Source organism: Triticum urartu, chromosome 6A (genome assembly GCF_056163025.1).
Source record: "Triticum urartu cultivar PI428250 chromosome 6A, HENAU_Tu73, whole genome shotgun sequence".
In the NCBI taxonomy this organism is placed as follows: Eukaryota; Viridiplantae; Streptophyta; class Magnoliopsida; order Poales; family Poaceae; genus Triticum; species Triticum urartu.
In genome coordinates this window covers 1,327,276-1,339,342 of record NC_141878.1, presented here as the reverse complement: position 1 = coordinate 1,339,342, position 12,067 = coordinate 1,327,276, and the positions used below count along the sequence as shown (strand labels likewise).

Here is a 12,067-nt window from a genome sequence, read left to right as displayed (position 1 = left end):
GTGAAAGGGTCAGTATGAACGCCATTGCGACGATCCAACGACCATTCTTGAGGCAGTTGCATCGAAGGATCTTTGGATGTGGCATCCATTCTTTGGTTTGCATGGCTCTCACAATGACTTGAATGTGCTGTCGAGATCACCGTTGTTTTCTATGCTTATTAAAGGTGAAGCTCCTTCTTGAAACTACTCGGTCAACGGGCACAACTACTTGATAGGTTACAACCTTGCGAATGACATATATCCACCATGGGCCAGCTTGGTCCAAATAATTCGGCGTCCACAAGGTAACAAAAACATTCACTTTGCCCAATGTCAAGAAGCTGCTAGGAAAGATGCTGAGAGAGCATTCGGTGGGAGTCAGAAGCGATTTGCAATTGTTCGTCGCCCAACCGAGTACTGGAGCTCCAATGTTCTATGGCAGATTATGATTTGTTGCGTCATATTGCATAAGATGAACATTGGAGATGAGAGAGATATGCCTGAGAACTTTCAGTACGCCACCAATGGTACTCCGGTTGAGCAAGAGTATGATACGAACAGGATCTCGACATTCTTTGAGGCGCATCGCAATATCGAGAACCATCAAGTTCATGCTCAGCTCCAACAAGATCTTGTTGAGTATCACCGACAACGTCTTGGCGAGTTGTAATTATTCTATCACATGATATTTGCTACATTTGAACCATTCATTATGTTTAAATTCGAATAAATCGGTTTGTAAACTATATTTGTGAATTGCTTGAGCACTCAAATTTATGTTTAGTTTCTGTATGTGTGCTAATATGTAGTTACAATATATACTAGAATTGCAAACTAAAAAAAACAAAAAATTACTCCGTTATATATAGAAGATCAACTCAATGGCATTCAAGATAATCCTTCCTACCGTCCAATCTCTTTCGATAAGCTGCAAGGGTTGCTGAAACGGGGTGCTGTTAGCCAGAGTGTGCAAGTGCATCAGGTTCACGAGGAGCATGATCTGCAAGCAATTACTCCGGATGTTGATGCGGCATAGCAGACTCTTCCAGCTGTTCAAAAACTGCTACACGAGTTTGATGCTTTTGTTCGGGATCCAAAGGAAAGTCTGACCAAAACTTAATGAAGTAAATTTACTCCACAATAAGGGTCACCGGATGCTCGACTATTTTTAGGGGATCAGTTAGAAATCCCCCTAGTAACCAGGGACGCTATCATAGACAGCGCACGCTAGCTGATTCGGAGAGCAGGTTTGAGCATCGCGGAGTGGAGAAGCTTGCCCATTTCCTCCCAGAATTTGTCCACGGCAGGGCCGGGCAGGCACATCGGAATCACGATGCCGTCTTCACCGTTGGCGTTCCTGCACGGGACCTGAAAGCTGACCACCCCGGGGATGGCATCCACGCCGCCCTTGGTCACGTCCGACGTCAGGTACGTGCGCACCAGAGTGAAGTGCGGCTGCCCGCCCTGCACGAGAAGGTCCGTTACCGACCGCATATACTCCGTGTTCACGACTCCCTTGGCCACTTTCACCAGCTGCACGGCGTAGCTCAGGGGGTTCGCGCATAGATCGCCGGTGGCCTGCAAGGCGAAAGCGTTGCCATCGTAGCCGCTCCGGATGGAGGCCCTGCCGCCGCGGGCGTTGACGATGCAGATCATCCGCATCTCCTCCTCGGCGTCAGGGGCCAGAGCCGCGGTGCGGCACTTCCACACGCAACCCGTAAGGACATCAAACGTGGTGGCATGCTCCCGGAGGCCCCGCGGGAGATGAGACTGGATGGCGGCTACATCGCGTGCTCCCAAGAACAAGGAGCGGTGCACCATGTCGCTGAGCGGCCGGATGGTGCCCTTGGTGTACGGCACCTCGTCGTATGCCCGGTGCACGAAGGCAGGACGCGGCGGGTTCCGCGCGTCCAGCAGGTCGCGCCCCCACACCGGCCGCACCGATGGCACCGTGGCGCCCCGTGCCCTCAGCCACGGCAGCGAGGAACTGCACCATCCCCGGCGCGTCCGCCATCGTATGCATCATCCGCACCTCTAGGATGAAGCCTCCGCACGCTAGCCGTGTCACCTGCATGTGCCACGTATGGTTAGCTGGTGCCACATGCATATTGGTCACGTAAACACATGTGGTGTGTTTATGAAAATTTCGACTCAACCACAAATCTGACGTCATATTACTTACTATATGGCATATTTAACGTTTCTATGGCGTTTATGTTTGCCCAAGATTTCAATTAAGTTTAGTTGCCAAACATGAAAAATCCATCCATGCGTTCATTCTATTGCAACCAAATTGCCGTGCTTGCAAACTAAATGTGTCATCCTCGGGTCAACTTAATTTGCAAAAGAACAGATGTTCGATTTTCCGTAGTTAAAAGTCTGACATCAGATTTTTAACATTACAGAAAGTTAAATTTACCTGAAAGAGTAGAAGTGGGGTGCCGAGGCCTTCCGATGAGCCAGGGACATCGAAGATGAGCTCCTCAAGGCCTGGGAAGGGCGGCTGCAAGGCGTCACCAAAGTGCTCCAGACGCACGTCAGCATTGGCCTCGATGAACAGCACACCCTCACCGGTGTAGTCAACAGCAAGCTTGCGACCCTCGAGCTCCCTTAGACGGCCGGCAAACGGGTAGTAGTGCACGAGCGCCTTGGCCACGGCGTCCCGGACCACCACTACGGGGTCCCTGCTGCTCATGGACGCGTCACGGCTGTAAAACTGGATGATGGGGTTGTGGAACCGTAGACCGTCCTGGTCGTCAATGTCCGAGAGCCGCTTCAGCTCCCGCGGTGTCGGCCCCGCCGGCCTCACCGGCTCTACCGCCTTCCGCTGCACCCTCAAGCTCAACGACATGTGCACTGTGTCAGGATGATTCTCAGCTAATGGGACGACAGGAGGATGAGCTACTGTAGTGGTGATCAATTGTGAGTGCGCACAGCTGGTGTGTTTGTGTCTGCTAGGTTTGTGAGACACTGACACAGATAAGTGTGTAGCCTCTTGTACGTGTTTTTTTTCTTCTGTTTTTTCTTTCTTGTCTTTTTTTTCTTGTCAGTGTGTGTGCGCGTGCGCATTTGTGTATAAAGTACTCCCCAAATGAACAATCCCCAATAGATTGAGAAAGGGCGCCGGCAGTGTGTCTCGATTGTTCATGTTGTTTGTTAGTCTGTATAAAATGCTCTGTTTCCAAACAATTGAACATTTGTCCTTGAAATTTTGCATCTCGAAGCTACAAAAGTACCAATCTGTTAATAAAATATTTCCAAAAAATGTATGCATCAGAAATTTCTAAAATTAGAAATTTCATTGAGCTTTAACACTTTATATATTTCTACTTAGCAAAAAAATTCAAAACAATTCTGCACAAGGTAGTAGTTGTGTCAAGTTTACTGCAAAGTTGCAAGTTCAAATGTTTTCTTATTATAGTGAGCGAAAAAAGAGAAGTTTATACGCACAAATTTTCATGGCAAAATGGATGGTTTAGATAAGAGGTGTAGCTACATGGCTACAAAACCACATCTTTCCCCAACATTAAAGTGGCCAAGATATTTTATTGTTGGTTCATGGTGTACTGAGATTCATGATGCTGCCAAAAAAATAGGACTTCTCCGTTTTAACATTCTTTCAAATCGATATGAGATGTTAATTATAGCATGACCAGTTAATTTTATGATGCTACAGATCGACATGAGTTGTCAACTTTAAGATGCTTACAAATCGAATGGACGCCAACACTGGGATGCTTACAAATCAAATGAGCTGTTGATTTTTAACATGCAACAAAATCGATGAATTGTCAATTCCAACATACTTCCAAGTTGATACGACAACCCATCAATTTTAAGTTGCTCTGAAATCGATACAAGACGTAAACTACGGTGAATAGATACTTAGATACATATCGGATACGCGATATAGGGATATGCCCGATACACTACTTTTCTAAAAACATGGATATGTGATACGTTTGTACATATATTTCGTCCTTTCCAGAATATAAGGCGTATTGGTTTCCACGCAAGTCAAACTTATGTATGTTTTACCAAAATTGTAGAATAGAATATCGACATCCACAGTACGAAATCAATAAAATATTTGAATAATTTCATGATGAATCTAGGGGTTACAATTTGTATATTGTACATATTGATACTTTTTCTAAAACCATTGTCAAACGTGTACATGTTTGACTTTCATAAAAAACTAATACACCTTGTATTCTAGAATGGAGGGAGTATATATTAATTATTCATAATATAAAAAATAGGGAGTATATATTAATTATTCATAATACACATTGGTGACAGGAGTGGACATGACGTGCTGAGATTTATGGAGACATGGGGCAGCTCCACAAAATAGGCGATGGGTTTTACGTCGAACGAGGGGCTTCACGTATCCAAAATATATCGCAGTGCTGTCCCGGTGTATCATCTTTTTTCCTTTTTATATCCTAAAATTAAGGGATACGGACGGGATGCGGATTGAACAGACAACCCACTGTGGTGTTCATGAATCTATAGTGGATTTTTTAAACATATGGATTGTGGATTATCTATCCTATCATCTAGCTGCAACTTCTATCTAGGTCATCCAGCTCTGCATGATAATCTGTGGTGTCATTAGATGGAAATACGTAATTTTTAGTTCTTACAAGCCATAGAACATTTGACCCTGAAACTTTGCAGGTCGAAGTAACAAAAGTACCAATCTGTCAATAAAATGTTTACAAAATTTCTGGTGCATCAGAAATTTGTCAAATTACAAATTTCTTGTGAGTTATATCATTTTATATATTTATACTTCACCAAAAAATCCAACTAATAATTTTCGCATGGTAGTCCTTGTGTGATGTTGATTTGCAAAGTTTCAAGTTTACATGTATTCTTATTTGGGACAAACAAAAAGGAGATGTTTATATGCAAAAACAATTGATACGAAAATGCAGTCTAGATAAGAAGTGTAGCTACATGGTTACACAGCCACAAATTTCCCCAATGTACAAGTAAGTGTGATAGTTTATTGATGATTGGTCGTGTATGGAGATTTTAGAACCCCCCCCCCCCCCCCCAAATGAGTTCTTGGCTTTAAGATGCTTTAAAATTGTTATGAGCAGTCAATTTTAAATTACTTCCAAATCAGTATGAACATTCAATTTTTAGATGCTACCAAATTGATATGAGGTATCAATTTTAAGATGCATACAAATCGAATGAGCGCCAACTTTTGGATGCTTACAAATGAAAAGAGCCATCGATTTTGACATGATACCAAATCATTGGGTTCTCAATTCTAACATACATCCAAGTTGATACGCGCTATCAACTTTAAGGTGCTTCCTAATTGATATGAGTCATCAACACTAAATCATCTGCAGTTTTCACCAACAGCCATGTGTTGTGCAAACGAAATTGATTAACATACAATGCAATGGGAAATGTAGTGTCAAAGCATTCAATATGGGTTAACAAAAAACATGAACAAATGACCCACTGAGGCGCCCCTTCATGAATCTTTAGGGGATTATTTTAAAGTAGTTCTGATCTTTTATTTATGATTGGCCGTGTAGGAAGATTTACGGCGCTATCCAAAAAATATGAGTTCGTGGTTTAAACATGCATTGAACTCAATATGAGCCACTATTTGAAAATGCTTCCAAATCAGTATGAACAATAATTTTTATGATGCTATCAAATTTTAGCAGTTGTCATTTTCAAGATGCTTATAAATCGAAAGAACGCAAACTTTAGGCTCAAAAAAATTTCAGGGTCATTTAGCTCACAAAAATTAGTAAATGCATGAAAAATAGCAAATAAAGTAAGAAAGGGTTGGAAATTGATGACGTGGCTTTGAACGGTGCTTACTAAACGCTTAAAATTTTTGGAGTTGAAATAAGTTTAAAAAATTAAATGCCTATTTAACAGATGAGTTTTCGTCGAAACACTGATACTTCGAAAGAGATTGTCCATTTTGTACACGAAGTGCATCCTGTTTTTGCCGTAACCCTCTCAAATTTTTAGCACATGCTATGTGGTGAAATGATGATACCATGCCAACTTTCAACCTTTTCAGAGTTCATTTGTAGTGCTTTTTAATTTCAGGGTCGTTTAGATAAAAAAATTAGTAATGCATGAAAAATAGCAAATGAAGATAGAAAGGGTTGAAAATTGATGACGTGGCATTGAATGGTGCATACTAAACGCACAAAAAGTCTGGAGTTGAAATCAGTTTTAAAAAATGAAATGCCTTTGTAATAGATGAGTTTTCGTCCGAAACCCTGATACTTCGAAAGAGATTGTCCATTTTGTATACGGAGTGCATCCTATTTTTGCCATAACCATCTCAACTTTTTTAGCACCCCCCCTGGAACAACTAGGGTTTACTAAAAACTTTTTCAATGAACCTGAAATGCCCTTCTAAAAAGCCCACCCTTTTTGTTTTGGGTTAAAACCTTTGACAAAAATGGTGCACATTTTTCTAGGACATCTTAAGGTCATTGGATTAATTCTTATAGTATTTGCATTTGGGCATTTAAATACTATAAAATATTTTAAATGCTCAAATAATCATAAACTTAAATGTTTGCTGTTGGATATATTCTAAGCAGTAGTTATGATTAATTTTATGATTTTTGGAAATGCCCTGGCATTTTTAATAAAGCCCTGAAGTTACAGAAATAATAGAATAAAAAACAGAAAAAGAGGGAGAAAGAAACTAACCTGGCAAGTCACCAGCCGGCCCACCTGGCGGCCCAGCACTGTGCTGGCCCGCGCCAGCTAGCTGCTTCTTCCCCGCCAGGCAGGCAGGGAGGTGACGCCGGCGTGCCTGAGCTCGCCACGGCGCCACCTGCTTGCCGCCCGCGCCCTGGACGTCTGGACGACCTCCACGTCGACGCCTCGACCCCCTGGACCCCTCCATTCGTCCCCAACACCTCTCCCTCGCCGTTCCCCACCATAGCCGACGCCCCTGCCGCTGCACCGTCATCGTAGCCGCGCCCTCTGTCATCCTCGCGCCGCGCCATCGTGTCCACGAGCTCCGCCGTCGTCGACTACATCGAGCAGGCCGAGCCCCGAGCGCTCGCCCGGTCTGGAATCGCCCTGACCCCGTCTTCCCCAACTCCGGCCACCGGAGATCCCCTTTGCCGTCCCCGCCGCATCAGCTCGTCCCCGACCTCGCCGACTGCCTCGACGTGACCCCCGTGAGCTCAGCCACCTCCCCATCCTCTCCATTTAACTTCTCGAGCACCGCAGCGACGGCACCAAGCTCGGCCGCACCCATCGCCGCCACCGCACATTGCCGTCGTGGCCACAGCCACGTTGGGTCGCAACCGAGCACGCCATCGTCTTCAACGCACTCGCAGGAGCCTGTAGCACCACCGCACGCCCCTCGCCGTGCCTGCTACCGACTAGTTCGACCTCGCCCGAACTTCGGCAGCCGCAACCCTCGTCGCGGCCGGCGTTTTCGGCCACCCCAGGTCCACCCACTGCCACCACTCAATGCGGCTCACTCCCCGCATCACGTAGATGGTCTCCGCCGTCCTTTTGGTCGCCGGAGTGCAAAACCAGCGCTGCTCCGCCGCGTCTGGCATCGCCGGCGGCTAAACGCCGGCGAGTTTGACCCTGTTTGACCCCGTGTGGGCCCAGGTTGACCTCCCCTGAGTCTCTGGCACGTGGGACCGCCCAGCTAATTAACTTAGATTAGCACTAATAAAAAATTAGTTAGTTAATTAACTACTGACACGCGGGTCCCACTAGTCAGGTTTGACCTGGACCGGCCTGTTGACCCCTGACGTCACTCTGACGCAATGCTGACGCAGTAAATCCTTTTCTGGATTTATTCTTTAATAGGAAATTCCAGAAAATAGCCAAAACTTCTAAAAATCATAGAAAATCAACCATAGCTCCAAATCAAACAATTTATATATGAAAAATGATCAGAAAAATTCAATCTATCCATCTGTAATGGTTTCATGCATGACAAAACAAGATAACCTTGCTGTTTAAGCAAAATAAGATAATGCACTAATAAGGCTATGTTAAATGAACTAACATTTGAATCTTTGATTCAAATGAGTTCATTCCTTTCTGTTTTAGCTTGCATTAGGCCAAGACACATTCACTTTGCCATGTCATAGCATGCATCATATTGTTGCATATTGTCATGTGTTGATTATGTTCGGTGTGTCTTTCATGGTAGGTTCTGCCTTCGAGGATAACCCCGAGTATCCGTCTGAAGGGCAGTACCCTACTACCACTACATCAGGCAAGCAACCCATTGATCATTCCGATACAAACCCATGTTCTCGCTTCTGCTCTTGTTTACTGCATTAAGACAACGCGATTCAAACTGCTGTGTGCTACGGTAGTTGAACCCTTATCCTCTGCATGACCTGTCATTGCCACAGTAACTAGATGAAACCCACTAGCATGTGTAGGAGTTGATTGAGCCATGTATGTGTTTCCTACCTTGCTATGTCTGCTATGCTTAGAGTTGTGTCAGGTTTGGTTCATCTGGGTGATGGGCTAGAGTGAAATGATTATGTCGGTAATGTGAGGGATGTGTTGAACATGTTTTGGTAAAGATATCGATGAGAGGCCGTTTAGGAGTACATGGTGAGTTGTGTCATTGAGGCCGCCCGTAAGAACTGAGATCTGTATGCGTGCTTTAAGATTCAGCTACTACCACACATTGGGCCCTGAAATATGACCCCGCTCGACTTACTGACCCCTCTCGCCCTCTGTCCAGGAGTTGCAACTAGCTTCTGGTGTTTGTAGGTTATGTGTGTTGGCAGCCGTGCGTAGCGCTGACCCTATGGGTGGGCTATGATGCGGTAGATACACTGTGGCCGGGTATGCCGGGCGCCCGTTTGGCGTCTCGGGACCCTGTACACATCGTTTGGGGCCGTTGAGAACACCCCAGCCGGATTTCCTTGCGGATGGAACCTGAATAGGCGATAAACCTGGACTAGAGACTTGTGCGGTTAGTCAGGTCGTGGTCTACACCCACGTCGGTTTTCACTTGAATTTTGCCGAGCACGTGTCGTGTGCAGACGCTAAGTGGTGGAAACATGTGTGATGAAGTACACCCCTGTAGGGTATAAAACTATTCGAATAGCCGTGTCCGCGGTAAAGGACTACTTGGTTGCCTATACAGTTCATAGACAAGTTAATGGATACTACTAAAAGACTCAAGATAATTGTGAGTACCGAGGATGGCCCTCTCGTAGGATGACGAGGGAGGATCCCCGGTGGAGTATTGTGTTGGTGAGTAGTGGACTCATGTGCAAAAACTATTTTACTAGTGGAGTCTCGCAGGATAGCTTAACCAAGAGTCAAAACTGGCTTGCTGCAATAACTCCACCACCTTCTTGAGAATGAGCAAGTATAGTAGGTTCTGATGTAAGACTTGCTGAGTACCTTTGTACTCATGTTTGCTTAATTACTGTTTTCAGACGACAACACTGCCCCCTCCGATGGGTTCTACGTAGACCTTGATTTTGATGAGTGACTAGCCACCTAGGTGGTGATCCTGGCCATGGAGGGCCCTATGTAGATAGACAGGCTTCGAGAAGCCTTCTTTCTTTCTAGTGTCTGTACTCAGACTAGTTGCTTCCGCATGTGCTTGTATGATTGTATGACTTGAGTGTCGGGTCGTGTGACCCCTACCTGTATGAATATGTTATGTATGGCTCCTCGGAGCCTTTTTAAATAAAGTAGTTGATGTGTAGAGTTTTGTTGTGATGCCATGTTGTATGTACTCATATCGGGCATATTGTGTGTATGATTGAAATGCTTGGTATGAGTGGGATCCGACAATCTAGTTGTTTATCCTTGGAAGCCTTAATTATGGGGAAATGTAGTCTAGTGTTCCTCGAGCCATAGTAGTCCACTACAGCCCGGTTCACCGGAGTCCTACTAGCCCAGCACTACTGCTCAGGACACTTGACTGGCCGGCATGTGTTTCACTTCGTTCCTATGTCTGTCCCTTCGGGGAAATGTCAGGCGGTGACATCCGGAGTCCTGCCTAGCCTGCTACAGCCCGGGTTCCCCGGAGTCCAGTTAGCCCAGTGCTACAGCCCGGATTCACTCGCTGATGACCGACATGCTTGATGTGATTCATGTATGCCTGTCTCCATAGGTCTGCGCCGCTTTGGGTTCACGACTAGCCATGTCGGCCCGGGTTCTCTGTCGTATGGATGCTAGCGACACTATCATATACATGAGCCAAAAGGCGCAAACGGTCCTGGGCCATGGTAAGGCGACACCCATGGGGATACCATGTGTGAGGCCGCAATGTGATATGAGGTGTTACCGGCTAGATCGATGTGACTTGGAATCGGGGTCCTGACATCAGAGTTCATTGTGTAGTGCTTTTCAATTTCAGGGTCATTTAGCTCAAAAAATCAGTAAATGACCTGAAAAATAGCAAATGAAGTCTGACTTCATTTGAAAATTGATGACGTTTGTCCGAAGCACAAAAGTAGACATTTAAAATGCCAAAACACATAAGCAGCCTAACTATTATAAAGATTTCCTACAGTTTGTCCAAAGTGGGACTTTCCAGATATATAAGTCCGGAAACTCACTAGAGAAGAAAGTGATGACAGTGAAGCCGGTTACATCCCAGAGTGTGATCTTTGGGTGTGAAACTTTTTCTTCGCGTGTGTCCCTTTGCACCGTAACCATGGACAATCTTCGTCATTTAACTTGATGCTCGGGTCAATATTCACTGTGAAGGAAGCAATTTCATGAAACTTCTCAAAATCTTCTGACATGTCTATCCTGTCATCGACTCCCACGATGTTTCTTTTCCCTGAAAGAACTATGTGGCGTTTTGGGTCATCATATGATGTATTCGCTTCCTGATCTTTTCCTTTTCTCAACTTGGTAGACATATCCTTCACATAGAAAACATGTGCCACATCATTGGTAGGATGAATGGTTCGTCTGTGTACGCAAGATTGTTGAGATCCACTGTTGTCATTCCGTACTTTGGGTCTTCCGTTACCCCACCTCGTGTCAGATTGACACATTTGCACCAAAACAAAGGGACCTTCAAACCACGTCCATAGTCAAGTTCTCATATCTCCTCTATGTGACCATAATATGTGTCCTTTCCACTCTTGGTTGCTGCATCAAAGCGGACACCATGTTTTGGTTGGTGCTTTTCCTATCTTGGGCGATCGTGTAAAATGTATTCCCATTTATCTCGTACCCTTTGAAAGTCATTATATTCGAAGACGGTAACTGGGACAACAAGTACATGTCATCTTCAACAGCGTCTTCATGCATGCTACGTGTCTGCAACCAACCGGCGGAAGTTCCCGTTTGTTCACGTTTATTCCAGTTGTCAGACTGCTCCTGGTGTTTGGAGCGTGGAATATTCTTGTGTTCATCGATATACAGAGCCACCAAGGCGGAATTATGTAGAACTGTGTAGTGTGCTTGAGTGAGAGAATGCCCGTTCATACATATTATTTGTTTCGGTCCTACCGTGTCATTTCCACCCAGTCTGCCCTGATGCCGAGATTAAAGAACACCACTCGGCTTAAGGTCAGGAATAAAGTCAACACAACACTGAATGACCTCCTAATTTTCGTGGTCCTTGGAGATGCTTCCTTATGGCCTGGCACGGCTATGAACATATTTATTTGAGACTCTCATGAACCTCTCAAAAGGGGAACATATTGTGTAGAAATATGATACGTCTCCAACGTATCTATAATTTATGAAGTATTCATGCTATTATATTATCAACCTTGGATGTTTTATATGCATTTATATGCTATTTTATATGATTTTTGGGACTAACCTATTAACCTAGTGCCTAGTGCCAGTTTCTGTTTTTCCTTGTTTTTGAGTTTTACAAAAAAGGAATATCAAACGGAGTCCAATTGACGTGCCAATTTTGACGATTTTTTATGGACCAAAAGAAGACCCCGGAGTAAAAGAGTTGGGCCAGGAGAGTCCCGGGGCGTCCACGAGGGTGGGGGGCGCCCCCCACCCCACCCCCACCCCCCGGGCGCTTGGGCCTGCCTCGTGGACGCCTCGGGCACCTCCTTGACGTGAGACCGACGCCAAAATTCTTATAAAT

At 45.0% G+C, this 12,067-nt stretch overlaps 1 pseudogene; it reads right to left on the bottom strand.

Moving 5' to 3' along the window:
* Window positions 1–1,206: 1,206 nt before the first annotated feature.
* LOC125513782 (benzyl alcohol O-benzoyltransferase pseudogene) lies at window positions 1,207–2,830 on the bottom strand (annotated as a pseudogene).
* Between the last annotated feature and the right edge of the window lie 9,237 nt (window positions 2,831–12,067).